A 14,413-nucleotide genomic window follows, 5' to 3' on the forward strand; every position below is an offset into this window, starting at 1 on the left:
GTAATATGGATTAAAGTAAGTTGAAATTTGCTCTTGTTATAGTATTAAAAGACTTCCTAAACATTTAATATGATACTATTTTTATATGCTCTTAATGATTAGGTATGAAATCATATGTATTGGTGTATTTTTGCAAAAGTTCTATCGGTAGGCTTATTAAAAACCATAGTTTTTGGTATTTTTGGCATTAACTGCATAAGACGAACTAGCCTTTATCTTTGATTACATTTTTATAAGGTCTTTGTTGTCGATAATTCATACATAATGGTGGTGTTAAAAAACGTAGTGTTTTCCTTATAGTGGCTTTATGGACGGAAATGTAGTTGTATAAAATATTAGACCACAATCATTATTAGGATGGGCACCAGTACGAAAGTAGTTTTCTTTACATATGTATTCTCTCCTTGGGCTTAAGCTTGAGAATTTAGGAAAGACCTATGGTTTCTAACCTATAACCCTCCCATCATGTATAGGTAGTACTTCTTGATAATCCTTCCTTGGTAATCCCATTGTAAACTATATCATCCTTATCTAAGATTGCCTCACTAATCATCCCTAGCATGAACAAATTTGGGTGATGAAACAATAGTAGTCTCTTGGTCTCATGAGGAAATATAAGCATTCAAGAGGTTGATAGCAACTACCTCCTAACATATAAGATAAAAGCAACATTTTTAGAATAGTATAGTTTGCCATTTTCCTTCTCTACATTCCATAGTAGGAGGTTGGTAATAACAATCCCCTAACGTACTATGATGTTGATTGGTTTGGTTAAAAATAGAATTAAGGGGTAGTTTTTTTCACATGTGGAAGTTGATAACATCAGCCTCCAAATGTATTATGATGAAATAAACTTAGTTGTTAATTCTAGAACAATATATATTGGCGACCTTCCCCTTTTTTGTTCTTAATAATAGAAAAATTTGATGCTCCTTATTGAGTATTGAATGTTGTTAACATGAACCTCCTAATGTACCATAATGAAATTCACTTGGTGGGATAATTCTATAATAATTTAGTTTCTACTCTTATTATTGTTATCAATAAATGATATAATAATTGTATGGGAAATTTAAAGCATTGGAGGTTGTTAACAATAACCTCCTAATGTACAATGATGAAATTGACTTGGTTGGTTAATTCTAAGATAATCTAGTTGGCTACTGTCCTTTTTATTACTAATAATAGAAATCTTTGGTGCTTTTTTATTAGAGACTGTTGACAAGAGCTTTCTAGAATAATCTAGTTGGCCACTCTCATTTTATAGTCAATGATTTAGTCAATAATAGAATAATTTGGAAGGCCTTTTTACACTTCAAAGCTAGATGTTGTTAATAAGAACCTCCTAATATACTATGATGGAAATTGTCTTGGTTGGTCAATTCAAGGATAATCTAGTTGACCACTCATTTATGTTATTAATAATAGTCTTATCCTATGTGTAGAGTATTCTCTCGATAAAATAATCAACACACCAAGCATAGAATATTTATAATTATGAATTTGAAAAACTATAACAAATCCAAGCTAAACTTGTATCAAACAAAAAGTGTTTTGGCTTTCGAACATGGCCTTACACTTGGCTAGAAAGAGCAAATGCAATTATTGGATTGTAAATAACGTCCTTTAATTCAAAAATGTCATGTTTCTTTTTTTAATTATGAGATGTACTTGAGTCTAGGGTTGGTTAGGATTAGGAGCTAGTGTGATTGCCAACATCAATAACATGTGGCTAGAAATGATAATACTTGTAGTTCCACAAATGCAACTAGGTCTCCACCTAATGATCTTTTGTGGATGGATGCATGTATAGTTTATAACCTTACAATACTAGTGGTTGTTGCTTGTAGCTACCCATGGCCCTTGAATGAAAGAATGATATTGAAGATAATGTTTTGTTTATTTTCAACTCAAGAAGTTTTTTTATGAGAATAGTCTTGTCATATGTTACTTTTTCATTATACAAAAGATTTTTTTCATTGCTCATACTTTTTTATTAAATATACACGGTTCAATTTTTAGGAGAAAATATTTATTAAATACAATCTCTCTCTCTCTCTCTCTCTCTCTCTCTCTCATGAGCCACTTTCATTTGGAATTCCAATGGGATTTAGTTACATTTCCATAAGGCCATCAACCTCATGCTATCAAAAATGAAAATGAGTGCCCTTTTTAGCTCCATGGGACAAACTCACGTGTATCGATAGGTAGCAAGATCCAACAATAAATCAACTATCTCCACATTTGCTACATCCACACCCTCTCCTCCTTCTACAACCTAATGGAGACAAATCTCACAATGTGCCAATAATCATGGTAGGAAACAAGATAAGTTCAATACAATGTACATGATCATATATGATTTAAGTGAGGCTCCCATAGTTAGGGTTTCAATCAAACCCCTAATAGATTTGCTCATATGCTCTCACATGCACATGGAGGCGTGCACACATGCACACAGACCTATGCACAAACACACATGTCACATACCCCTCTTTTCATTGCTGAATATATAAGTGCATTGGTGTCATATAGCTTTTTGTAGTTGGGGATTAGAGTGAGTCACTTTTATTATCTAGCTTGGATTCCTTTAAAACTCCCACAATTGGATTCTTGATGCTTTACTCTTGTGCTTCAATAAATACGATGGACCATTAGCAATCTCTTCTCCATTAGTGATGAAGGAATCTTGAATTTTTTAAAAGGCTTGGTTGTGGGCTAACCTCTATATAGTAGAGAATGGCTAATACATATTTGAACACTTGCAAGTCAACAAGTTTCATCCAAATGTTGCAACAATAAAACTAGAATAGTCACTAACATTGGGGTACGATTGATAGGTTGGAGCTATTGTGAAAATGTTGATATGTTAAATTAGGATATATGACAAGTTCACTTTTTGAATTTGTAATGCTTCTTGTAGTTGATTACTATAAGTATATAGTAGAAATTTTCTCAATCAACTTTAATTGAATCATCATGTTATGTATTGGCTACTCAACTTTGATTGTAATTATTGCAATATCAATTCACATATTCATAATTAGGAGTTGCATGATTTCTCTTACCTGATGATGCATGTTTAATATATACCAACTAATGATGAGATACACTAATAAGGCCTTGTTAGGATTTACCCAAAACTTAGGGCCTCCAACATAATGTTAGATCCAATAGAGTATTAGTTGTTAAATCTCTCAAAACTCTATTTTAGAAATGAATAACTATTGTGGTTTCTTGTGCCAATTTTATTTAGAGGTGCAAACACAATACTATGTAAAGCATGTAAGGCTAATAACTTACAATCTTGTTGAAACAATGTCCTAAATCTCTAGGACCGTTTGACTAATGTTTATGAATACCCCAAAAGAGAGTATTGATAGAGTATTAGCTTAATCCAAGGTGAGATAATACTGTAACTAGTTATAAGGATCTTAAAATCATAGTTTAGTTATGTGTAGTCTTAAGCAGTTAGTACTGTTAGACAAATGATATTTTTGAGGTTCATAATATTGCTTCATCTAACTCATGGATAATATATAGGTTCCTTTCTTACTACTTAATGGCATTGGTTGTTAGTATATTTGAGATAATGATTATTGGGTCGAGGAAACTCACATGTGGATGTAAAATTGGGGAGGTTTTCTCATAACACTCATATTTAATTGAATGCACTTAATCACTAAACATATATATATTTCTGTCAATATATTGTGATAAGCTCCTTTTTAAGGGCTAACCTAGCTATCATTAAAAAAAAAAGATTTGGTGTAGGGTAAGTTTTTTGTAGCATCTTAGTAGGTGTGACTTGTATGACAACTAAATTTCATTATTGATACAAAAAATATGCATTTTGAGATCAAGAACTAACTTAGATTCTTGAAGTGGCATACCCTTATTTGAAGTTGACAATCACTGGAGCCTCCAGCAATGCATAAACCTTCTCAATTGACAACAAATCCATTTTTTTTTTCTATTTTGAAATCTCCTTGGGAGAATCATGACTCATAGAGAGCTTCTTGGCAGTACTCCTAGTCCATGTCATGACTAAGAGTTTTCAAAGATGATTCAAATGAGGGAGTGATGAAAAGTACTGGAAAGAGGGGCTAGCCATGAAACTTTTATTGATAGGAACTTTTACACACCTACAATTTTTGTTATATCCATAATGAGTACTTCCCATTGTGCCATTCCCCTCTTCTTTCTTAATATAATGCCCCACTACTACATTAACAAACACTTTTGAATTTGTATGAATTTTTTCTAGTTAGAAGACATTTATTGCCTTCTTTTTTGAGTGCTTACCAAGCTTTGATATATACACATAACCACCCAATCTCCTTCTTCAAATACCTTTTCCTTAATATGTCACTACACCCAATCCTTCCTTTTGTTCTAAATTATGCTTGAGACATATGAGGCCATGATACGGTCCTCCTCCAACTAGATAAACAGATCCATTCATATGGAAGAGAATCTTTTGGATATAATTCATGCTCTACTACTATTTTAAGACTTGAATCCACAAATTTCATTGGAACTATTGGTTCCAAAGAGAATCTTTTGCATATAATTCACACTCTACTACTTTTTGAAGACTTGAATACCATTGGAACTACTACATCCAACCTTTACACCAACCTAATGGGAGTTAATCCCATAGTCACTTTTGTAAACTATCTTGAAATCCCATAGTGCTAAATCCAATTTGACATCCCAATCCTCCTTATTTTCTTGCACAATCTTCTTCAAGATTTGGAGCAAATGCTTATTAGATCTTTTAGCCTACCCATTAGCTTGATTATGGTAAGAAGTTGACTTCTTATGCAAGATCATACACATTTTGTTATCTCCTCTATCACTTGATTCAAAAGGTTCTTGCCTTGATCACTTACAAGATCAATTGGGCATCTAAACTGATGTTTGAATATAAGAGTTTAGCCACCCTTGTTTTAATATCCTATGGTGCTTGAGCTTCCACCCACTTGGTGCAGTAGTTGGACATACTAAAATGTAATTATCCTTTGTGTATGTAGCAGCTAGATTATTTGGTTCGATGTGAAAGGTGAGAAGGATTGAAGCTTGCTTGAAAGAGCTATGGCGGGAGAGCAAGAGCAAGAAAGAGAGAGAGAGAGAGAAAATGGAAACTCCAAAAGTCACAATGTGTGATCGGGCCTTCCTTTATTCAAACTATCACTAAAAGAATAAAGAATAAAGTGATGGTGACGGGTGCCCACCACCTGCAGTGTGCAGTGGTGGGTACTGTCAGTGTAGTAATACACGGGCGACTAGGTAGAGGCACCTTTATCCCCAACAACCTCCAACTTAAAGGCAAATCTGCCCCAGTGAGGAGTGAATAGAAAAAGAAAAGGCAGTACAATGTACACATGTACAACAGGATGAGGAAAAACATAATCTTATCCAAGGCTCATTAATCTCCTGAGGAAGGCAAATCGCTTAGTAGTGAGGCTTTTCGTGAGTAGATCTGCAGGATTTTCATCAGTGGAGAACTTGACAAGGTCAACAAACTTGTCCTCCCCACGACCCCATGTATGAAGTGACACCTCACCTCAATGTGCTTTGTCTTCACATGGAAGACCGGATTCTTGGCTAGCTGAATAGCACTCATAGAATCCGAATGCAACGTAGGTATAGAATCAATCCCAAGGTCATGAACCAAACGGCCCCAACCATATGGCCTCCTTGCAAGCATCAGTGGGCCGCAACATACTCAGGCTAAGTGGTAGAGAGAGTCATACACTTATGAACCCTGGATATCCAAGAGACAGTACCTCCAACATAGGTGAATACATAGCCAGAAGTGGACTTCCTATATTTGCTATGCCTTTCAGGTATCTCACGATGCCCTTCACGGCATCCCAATGCTTCTTTCCAAGCGTAGCCATATAGCGTGCCACAACACCAATTGCAAAGGCAATATCTGGACGAGTGGCTATCATGGCATACATCAAATTGCCCATGGCTAATGCATAAGGGGTCTTGGCCATCTTGGCCCTCTACTCATCTGTCTGCAGACAATCAGCCTGTGAGACCTTCACATAAGAAGGTAATGGATAGCCAATAGGCTTCATGTCTTGCATGCGGAAATGCTCAAGGACTTTATGAATGTACTCCCTCTATGAGAGGTAGAGTAGTCCCAAGTGAATGCCAAAACCAAGTGTAGGATGGTCATCTTGACCAAGGAGAAAAGACTTCATCAAAGTCAACTCCATGCTCTTGCTTAAAACCCTTAGCAAAAAATCTTTTCTTATAAACCGACTTAGGGTGTCTAGGGGGTACTGTTCAGCTTGTACACCCACTTGCATGGCAGAGCCTTCTTGCCACAGCAGGCAAGGAAACCAAATCCCAAGTCATATTCTTATGCAGGGAGTCCATCTTAGACTGCAAAGCCCTCTCCTAGGAGTGACTATCACCCTTACACATAGCCTCATCATAGGTGAGAAGTTTTCCTACATCTGTAACCAAGACATAATGCATCGAGGGCTCAAATCTATCAAGTGGATGTCTAGCTCTAGTAGACCATCTCATAGTAGGCTCTGCTGCATGTCTAGCATCTTGTCCAATACACTGGCCATGTGTACCAATTGCTGCTGCAGGTTGTCCAACTGGCTGTGCAGGAGCATGTGGCTCCTCCTGGAATATAACCCTGTGTATCTCTACCACCTCCTCACGATGCCTATGCATATTGTCTTCATGGAAGACTACATCATGGTTGCGGATGAATTTCTACGCTTGCAAATCTTAGAGGCGGCAACCCATCTTGTCTGCATCTCCATAGCCAAGGAAAATGCATTTGACACTCTTAGGATCCAACTTAGTCCACTTGCCCTTGGGCACATGGCAGAGAATGCCTCACATCCAAAGACACGTAGATGCGCATAAGATGGAGGTTTCCCAGTCCATACCTCCTCTGCAACCTGGAAATCCAAACCACTGGAAGGTGATCTATTGATGACATGCATAGCTGTACAGACTGCCTCAGCCCAAAAGTTATGTGGTAGGTCTGCATGGCTAAGCATACTGCGTACATGCTCCTAGATATTTCTATTCATCCACTCAGCCAAACCATTCTGGGGTGGGATATAGGGGGTAGTTAACTGACGCTTAATACCCCTCTCGTCACATAACTACTCAAAGGAACATGACATATATTCTCCCCCATTGTTAGTCCTAAGGCATTTCATCCTATGCCCAATCTGGTTCTCAACCAATGCAAGCCATCTCTGAAACACAACCAATACATTTGACTTAAGATTAATGGGGTAAGCACAGACTTTATGCAAAAAATCGTCAATAAACATCACAAAATACTTTGCACCACCCATAGAATGACAGGGCATGGATCCACAAACATCCGAATGTACCAATGCCAGGGGCTCACTCATGCGTATCCTACCAGACTTCTTATGTGTATTCCTAGTCTATCTGCCATAAAGACAATGCTCACATGAATCAAAACATGAATAGTCAAGGGGCGGTAAGTACTGCAAATCACAAAGCATTTTCATTCCCTTCAAAGACATATGGCCCAAACGGGCATGCCGAAGAGATACATGTGGGATGGAACCCTTTGACAAAACATGGTCAACAGAGGACCCATCAACTACAAGAGGATAGAGGCTGCCAACCTTGGTACCTCTAGCAAGCACGTCTGCCACACGTATGATCTTCCAGGCAGAATCCCCAAATAAAACATGAAACCCAGCACCATCAAGCTGCCCTGCAGACATAACACTGCATGTAAGTGCAGGTACATGACGTACATCCTGTAAGAGAAAAGTACTGCCAGTAGAGAACTGCAACTGTACATCCCCAATGCCAACAATAGCAAGTGACTTGCTATCATCACCCAAGTGAACTGAACGAGAGATAGTGCAATAGGAATGGAACCACTCACTGCATGGTGTAACATGAAATAAAGCACCAGAATCCAAAAGCCAGCACTGCGCATACATAGAGTGAACCTCGGTCAATGGCGTAGCATCACAAGAACTAGCTGCAAGTATGTACTCCCCATAAGAGCCATTAGTTTGCATGACACTTACCTCCTCGATTTTCACACTAGATTTCATAGGCCTAATGTTGCGATCAGAGGAATTCTCCTGTACTTTGTCTTTCTCCTTCTCTTTGTGCTTCTCATTGCGCAACTCATGACATTGTGGGCGTATATGACATGTCACATCAACATTTCTCCCATGAGACTTGCTGTGCAACTTACCGCGCGACTTAGACCTAGACTTCTGCGAAACTCTACCGAATCCATACCCATGGTCATTCTTTCCATTACTATCTCTGCCTCTAAGAGTCAAAGCATGAGACACACAAGAGGCATCCAAGTTCTTATGGTTGATCTCTTTCTGCAGAAGAGCACTCTCTACATCATGAAAATTTAGAATAGTGGCAGGAGCACATAAGGCAGTGTGGAATACATCCCATGACTCACTCGAAATCCCAAGCAAGAACAATGGAGTAACCTCATCATTAAAGGTAATGCCCTGTGAAGTCAAGTTCTTAAGAATAGTGTAAGAGAGGGGGACTTATTAACGGGGAAATACTAGCTACACTTGGCTGGTATATAAGGTGAGAGAGACTTAATTTTTTATCATCAAATAATTAATACAAGTCTTCTTTCTCCTTCACCTTGCTCTCCAAGCTTCCATGTCTTCTCTCTCTCTCTTCTTGTCTTTCTCTCTCCATTTCTAGTCTTTCTCTCTCCTCGTACTAGTCTTTCTCTCTCTTCTGCTCTTCTTCTTCTTCTTCTCTGCAGTCTTCTCTCTCTTCTTTCTCCTCCTAGTCCCTCTCCTTGACAATTGGTATTAGAGCATAGGTTCTTGGTCCTAGTTAGTCCTTCATTTTACCCAGTTACAACTTTCTAGTCACATGGAATTTTGAGTCACAGGTACACAGGTACATGGAGTAGTAGGGGAGTTCCCAAAGATTTTTGGACCACAAGGACTACATGCAAGAGCATTAATGGCGGCTTGGACCAAGTTTGGAGGAAGGAAGACCGACTTTGGCAGCTCATGAGTCATTTTTGGCCCATTTTGAAGGTAAACTCTTAGTAACCGTGGTCATAGGAGTTAAAAGAAAGTCTAGTTGGGGTTACTTTTCAGGGAGACTCTTCTCTCTCCCCCTTTCTCAAGCTTCTTGCAAGCTTCCATGGAAGCCATGAAAGCTTGGCATCAGGGTCAAGAATCTTGAAGATGTTGGTCTCTTCTTGGTCCCGGGGATTCACTCTTCAAGCCTAGCTCAAGATTTGGCCATCAAGAAGCATGGGAAGAAGATTAGAAGCAAGATTTGAAGACATGCATTTGTGGACAGTCATAGCTATGGAAGTAGAGCTTCAATTTCATCAAGAGCTCTTCTGGAAAGGTCCTGAGCCATCATATCTCCAAGCTACAGCCACATTGGAGCTCATTCTCAAGATTTGAAGGCTTCTTGGAAGCAAGAAGGCATTATGGAGTGCTCATTTGGAAGGAATCCTTCTCTTGATTAGTCTATGCAAGCAATGCCTTTCCCCCATTGAAGAATCCTTCTCCCCCAAGCTTGAATTCATCTCTTCTTGATGGAGCACAACCATTTTGGAGCTATGGAGCATGTGAGATCAAATTGGAGCTCTCTTGAAGGACTGAAGTGGCATTAGTGGCTACAATCTTCATCAAACAACACAAGGTAACCGATTCTTGACTCTCATTCTCTCCCATTAAGCCTCTTGTTGAATCCTATCCACTTGTTTGAGAGGATGCATGAGTCCAAGTAGGTAATAGGAGTCCCAAACATTGTATGCATGCTGAATATTAATCTCAGTCATTCTCATTTGATCCTATGGCATTGGAATGGATTTTATTCATATTGAAGCTTCATTGAGATTATGCTTTTGCTTACCCATAACCAATTTGGCTTCTTGTGAATTGGCTGAGCCAAGAATTGATTAATAAATCCATTGTATAAGGGTGAGTTGGCAGTGAGTCACTGTCGGTAAGCTCTCTATCCCTATTCCCAATTCCAATTCCATGCACTTCATGAAAAGCCCAAAATTTCCATTCCTAAAATGCAACTCATGCTGAGTGTTTAATTAATAAATGTCTGCCATGTATATTTCGGGTGAGGAAAAGCCCGATGCCAGGCGAGGTGGCAAGACAAAAGAGGGGTGATCCCCCCTTGCCATTAAAGACCCTGAAGGGGTGCACAACCCGGTCCGGGGGGGACTTTGCCCACCTCTCAGTGATCCGGAGCCCAAAACTCGTTTGCAGGTGCATGTATTTCTTGGGAAACTGAGAAATTGATTTGGCATGATGGAAATTTTGATGACTATGGCATGACACACTCTTGTGTGCATGGGATGTATGATTGTACTTCAGCAAATGTATCAGCAAATATATATTTAGATACACATGTAGCTATGTATGTAGTGATTTATGGGAATGTATTGCTTCACTTGGATTGAAGATGGATATATGTATCATGGGATACACCTATGCAGTTATATATGCAGTAAGGGCAGTGGTTATGCATGTATGAGAGCCTATCTTTTTGGATATGGTCATGGGAATGCTTACTCTTATGCTCAATAATGCTGAAGTGATGCCAAACATGCTAAGGGATGCTAAAGTGATGTATGATGCCAAGCAAACACTGAATCCCACAGTGCAATAGAAGGGGAACCCAATTTCATCCCTCTTGTGACTGTTTCAAGGTGCTGTAGAGAAATTGCTTGCATTTGTAGAGGTGTTGCCATTCCCAAGAATTGAGGTGCTGAACTTGGAGAGTACTCTCAATTCTTGCCAAGAACCCTACTCAATTTTGGATACCCACTTGGAGCATACCAAATACCTACAACCCAAAACAGGCATTTCCTAGGTGTAGACAGGGTGCTGGACTGCACAGAATAGTCCCATATTTCTGATTATAGAATTTTCTGTATAAAACATGGGAATGTGTGCCTATGCTCATCTTGAAGAGGGCATTTCTACCTCCGTTTTGAACAAAAAAGTATGTAAATCGGAGTTTTCTAGCTCTAGTTATAGCCAAAACAGTGACAGGTGGTCTCACGGGACTGCACCTAGACATGGCCGGTAATAGGGGGAAAAACAAAGCAAATGAAGATGTTTAGCAACAGATAAGGGATGCGCGCACCCTGAGGGATGACACCAACTTTGAGGTTGAGGAGGAAGACCTCTCTCACTCCATGGGAAGTCTTAGTGCACTCAATCATACCCTCAGTTCACATGAGACTAGACATGCAGAGAGACATAGGGAAATAATGGAAGGTCAAACTCAAATGGTGATGGACATGCGCCAAATGACCTCTACAATGGAAGCACTTGTAGACAAGATCTCAATGTGGATGGATTCCCAAATGAAAGGCAAGGAAAAAGAGGGTAGACCAAGCATGCAAGCTGAAAGAGTGACCATCCCATCTGTGAATGCAGCCTATGCAAGTACTCAAGGTATTTTGGGAAGAACGGGCATTCCCAACATTAGCTTTGAGCAAGGAGAGCCCTCACAAAGGCATGAGGAGCCCATAAACAATGGGATAAGGAGTAACTCTCAGCCACCACCTGCGCCCATGCCACCTATGCGTGCTCAACTGTCTTTTGGAAGGAATCACTCAAACAATGGGTCATTTCTTGGCTGCCCAATGGATCAGCCCCACTTTGGGTATATGGGACAGCCCCCCAACCATGAAAGGAGTTGAGAGACAAAATCATCTTCTCAAAGTTCAATGGCCAGTTGTCCTCCTCGACTGAATTAGAAGAATGGCTCTCGAAGCTTGAAGACTACTTTGACATAATACCAAGAAATGACGATCAAAAGATACACTTTGCCATGATACACTTAGAGGGCTTTGCCCACATGTGGTGGCGGTACATAAAGAGGGAAAATCAATAGCTTGTTGACACTTGGGATGCATTCAAAGCTCTTATGATTCAAGTCTTTGTATCTCCGGTTGAGAAGGAGAAGCTTGCAAGGCAATGGTATGGCTTAGAGCAACGTGGGATGATGGTGCGTGACTACACAAACCAATTCCTCAATCTCACAATGTATGTTGAGTCCATTAGTGACGATGTAAAGCTTCACAAGTACATTTATGGTTTGGATCCCCAACTGTCGGCTGATGTTTCAGCCCAAAGTCCATCAGATTTGTTCAAAGCTATTGAGTTGGCTGAGAGGTACTCTCGTAAGTACTGCTGAGATGCTTCATTTCAGCATGGACAACAAAGAGGGGCATCTCAGCCACTGTTTGGGCAGCAAAGAGGACCTATACAGTCGCATTTTGGGCAGCAAAGAAGTGTTGTAAGGTCCATGCAATTTAGGGCAGGTTATGGTGGTGGGAATATGCCATTCAGCACCCCGAAGATCCCCACATACCCCACCTTTAATGCCTCTAGGAAAAATAGTAATTTCAGGACTGCAAATCAAGGAAGAGATGAAAATAGACAAGGGGATAGCAGGGGTAAAAATGCTTCAGCTTTTGGTGGTCAACGCTCTATCTCGATGGACCTCTACAAAGAGAGGAAAGAAAAATGAATTTTCTTTAAATGCGGGAAAAAGTATACAGCCGAGCATGCATCTAAATGTGCTTATAGGAATGCAAAAGCAAGGGTAGATAGCATGTTAGTCTTTGATGAATCTGATGAGGATCATGAGGATGCAAGTGCCTTTGCAATCATTACTGAAAATGATGAGGTTGAAGAGGAATGTGGGCAAGAAGAATTCTTTGACCCAGCTGACACCTTTCCATTTGACCCTGGCGGTCATGTAGATGTAAATATGGGTGATAAGAATGGTTCACATGCTGCTGCCACTATTTGTACTATCTCCTGGCTGCTTGGACAGGATCTAAGAGCCCCAACACTCTTCGTCTTCAAGGCAAGATTCATGGGAAAGATATATATTTCTTGGTAGATAGTGGTAGCACACACAATTTCATAAATAGAGTAGTCATGGACAGGATGAAATGTTTTGTCTTTGATTTATAGCAACCAATGAGGGTGCAAGTGGCCAATGGGAGTGAGGAAATTAGTACTCATGTATGCCCAGCTATACCTATTAAGCTTGCTGAAAATTATGAGCAGAAAGTGGATTTGATTGCACTCAATATGGGGCAGATAGACATTGTGTTGGGCTGTGATTGGCTGAAAAATTTGGGCACCATTTCCATGGATTTTTCATTGCTGTATATGCTGTTTTTCAAGGCTAGACAACTTGTTCACCTACAGGGAATTAAAAACAATAGTGAATTTCAGCTTATTACAGCCAAACAACTCAAGAAAGAGTTCAAGAAATGCTCCCAGATTTTTGTGTTGCAATTAAATAAGGAAAATGCAGATCAATTCCCGAAAAATGCATGATAATTCAGCCCTTAAGGCTCTACTTGCGGAGTATGGTGACTTGTTTTAGTTACCTACAACATTACCTCCCAAGAGAGTGGTTGATCATCCCATTGATTTGGAGCCCCACTCCAAGCCAGTCAATAAACCCCCTTACAAGTTGTCCAAATGTGAAAGAGAAGAAGTGGCCAAGCAGGTCAAGGATTTAGTAGATATGGGATTCATTGAGCCTAGCTCATCCCCTTTTGCATCACCTATCTTGCTAGTCAAAAAGAAAGATGGCACTTTCAGAATGTGCATAGATTACAAAGATCTGAACAAGATCACTATCAAGAATAGATACCTATTCCTAGGGTGGACGACCTATTAGATGAGTTGAAGGGAGCTAAGTATTTCACAAAGATTGATTTGAGATTCGACTACCATCAGATACGCATGCGTGAAGGGGATGAGATAAAGACTACATTCAGGACTAATCGTGGGCTCTATCACTTCTTGGTCATGCCCTTTGGCTTGACTAATGCACCAGCCATGTTTCAGAGCCTCATGAACAAAATACTTCAGCCTTACTTATTCAAATTTGTATTGGTATTTTTCGATAACATCCTCATTTATAGTCACTCAAAGGAAGCTCACCTTATGCACATGAGGTAGATATTTGATATACTTAGACATCATAGACTCTTTATTAAGGAGACAAAGTATTCGTTCACGCAGACTGAGGTTGAGTACTTGGGACACATTGTCAGTGAGACAGGCATTAGAGCTGACCCAAAGAAAGTGCAGTGTGTCAGCGATTGGCCCACACGTGCAAATACTACCTCTTTGAGAGGATTCTTGGGTCTCTCCTCATTTTACCATAGATTCATTCGGCACTATGCCACTACTGCAACCCCTCTCACCGATAGGCTGAAGAAAGAAGCATTTTTTTGGGATGCATTGGCAGATAGAAGCTTTAATCAGCTGTGCTGAAAGATTTGCTCACTTCAGCCCCTATCTTGGTATGCCCTGATTTTTCTAGGAAATTCACCATTCAGTGTGATGTTAGTGGGAGAGGT

This window comes from Lygodium microphyllum, chromosome 6, assembly GCF_053477565.2.
Source record: "Lygodium microphyllum isolate KBCC chromosome 6, Lygodium_microphyllum_v1.1.10, whole genome shotgun sequence".
Classification (NCBI taxonomy): Eukaryota; Viridiplantae; Streptophyta; class Polypodiopsida; order Schizaeales; family Lygodiaceae; genus Lygodium; species Lygodium microphyllum.